Source organism: Arachis duranensis, chromosome 9 (assembly GCF_000817695.3).
Source record: "Arachis duranensis cultivar V14167 chromosome 9, aradu.V14167.gnm2.J7QH, whole genome shotgun sequence".
Taxonomy (NCBI): domain Eukaryota; kingdom Viridiplantae; phylum Streptophyta; class Magnoliopsida; order Fabales; family Fabaceae; genus Arachis; species Arachis duranensis.
This window is the reverse complement of record NC_029780.3, coordinates 75,788,350-75,791,023: the sequence shown is the minus strand read 5'-3', so window position 1 is coordinate 75,791,023 and position 2,674 is coordinate 75,788,350.

The window sequence follows — 2,674 nt, the reverse complement described above, 5'->3', positions numbered from 1 at the left end:
GAGAAAGAAGGACAAGTGAAGAAAGGAAAGAGGAGAAAGAAAAGAGTTCCAAAAGGGTGGAAGAACAAGAAGATACCAACTGAAGGATTCTTAAAAGGGGAATGATGAATCCATAATTGATGATGATTTTTTGGCTAGAATTGAATGGATTTCATCACAGAAACTTGCACTTATTCCCTTGAATAGCATGCTTTTGATTTTTCCTCCCAAATTGTGCTTGATTGTGAAAACATGCTCTTTTATGCTTTATTTGATCTATTTTTATCCCATTTGCCTTCCATTCGATGTCTTGATGTTGTTTCTGAGTGATTTCAGGTGTATAAGGTAGGAATGTGTTGGAGAAAATGGAAAAAGAGTATGCAAAGTGGAGGAAACATGAAGAATCAAAGGAGAAGAGTTCTGAGACGTGTGCGTGCACACAGCCCCCTGTGCGTCCGCACAAGAACCCAATCAAGAGCGCGTGGACCAATCAGAGCCCGTCGTGCGTCCAGCCAAGCATTTCATAGTCTGCGTGCGCACAGCCTCTCTTGCATGCGCACATGAAGGAAAATTCGCAAAGTGTGCGGATGCACACGCCTGAGGGTTTTGAGGGTTTTGGAGGCCCATTTCTAAAGTCTCTTAGCTCATATTGGATGAAGAATGAAGGGAATAGCATAGCATATCATTAGGGTAGTTTTAGGAGTAGTAGTAGGAAGTTTTAGTTTAGTTTTTTTTCTCTAAGTTTTCTTCAACCTCTTCTAGGGTTTTCATTAGGGTTTTACATTCAAGTGCCATTTTTCATTTTTGATCTTGGATTTTGCTAAGTCTCATTATAAGTATTCTATTGTTATTACTCTTTCTAGTTACTTTGTTCTTATATTTTCTTCTAATGCAAGTTATAGTTCAATTTTACTTCTCTCTTGCAATTTAAATTTCTTGTTGATGAATTTGATGTTTGATGTTCATTTCATGCTTTCTTATGTCATTCTTGTTGATTGGGATCAATCGTTGCTTTTAATTTCAAGTCTTTTCTCATTTTCACCATGTTTAAGTTGTTTGCCCACCAAGTGTTTGACAAAATGTCAAACATGGTTTTAGGCTAAGTTTTTACCTCTTTGCTTGGGTAAAGTGAGCAATTGGGTTCCTAGAGTTTGGATGTCCAACATTTAATGTCAATTATTGGATTGTTAATTGCTCTTGTTCCCATTAACGCTAAGTTGTTGCTAAGGCAATTAGCAAGCAATTCAGGATTTGTGGGTTAAGGACACTTATGCTCATTTAACTTATCTTCCGATATGAGGATTGATCAAGTGAGACTAATCCATTATAATTGTCATAGTTTTGGTTCCAACAAGGAAAGGATCCCTAGCTCACTCCAAGCCAAGACCCCTTTTTATGCTTTCAATCTTTCATATTTTGTTATGTTAATCTCTTTCATACTTTACTTGTTTATATTACACACTCGGTTCTTTAATTGCGTTATTAGTTCAATCATTACAATTTTGCATGTTTTTTTATTGCTTTATATGTTCATCTCTTCATTGAAAACCCCTTGATCACCACAACCAAAATTTGTACACTCATTGCTATTGAGTGATTCCTAGGGAGAACGACCCGGAGCTAAATACTCTCGATTTATATTTGGTTTGAATTGTGATAACATTTGATTGACGGTCAATTTGTTGGGTTAGGACTATATTTACGATGCCAATTCCATCTTGATAATTAAATTCCTAACCTATGCAATTCGGCCGTCTGTCAAATTTGGTGCCGTTGCTAGAGAATTCACTTTGAGTGCAATGAGTGCCATGATTTTGGTATTGTAAATATGTGAATAGTGTGAATACTTGATTTTTGGTTTGCTACTTGCCACTAGTTGTAGATACTACTTTCCTCTTTAGTAATTTTAGTAGTTATAAGTTGTTAAGTGATCTAGCCATAAACTTGATAGCTACGATTTAGGAAATTGCACAATCGGCAAAATTCCTTCCGGCAAGTGCACCGGTTATCGTCAAGTAAAAACTCACAATAGAGTGAGGTCGAATCCCACAAGGATTGGTTGAATGAGCAATTCGGATTAGAAGTTTGTTCTAGTTGAGCGGAATCAAGATTTAGATGAGAATTGCGGAATCTTAAATTGCATGAATTAAAGAGCGAGAAGTTAAATTGCTGAAATTAAAAGGGATGGGGGTGATTGCATGAATTTAATGGCAGAATGTAAAGAGAAAGTGTAGATCAGAAATGGGGAGTTCATTGGGTGTTAGGAGATATTGAGATCTCCGAATCAAAACATTTTCATCTCTTCCTCGACCAATGCATTCATTGAATCTTGCTTGGCAATCTTATATGATTGGATCCCAATCCCTTGGCTCACCAATTCTCTCTAAAAACAAACAAATTCCCAACCCTTGGTTTAAATGTTCATAAGAAGAAATGATGCTCGATCACTGATTATACCACACAGTTTCATGAACCACAATTTGGTAGGATTACATGTCACAATATCCATCCAAACCCCAATCCAATTCACTGTGAGAAAGCTTCTCTAGCATGAATCCTCCATTCCTTTCCCAAGGTTCCGAAGGATTCCAATTATGGGTAATTTCATTCCCAAGACAACTACCCAATGGAATTAGATCGAGAAGCTTTCTAACAAAATTCAAGAGAAAAGATTGAAGAAGAAGATAAAAACTAT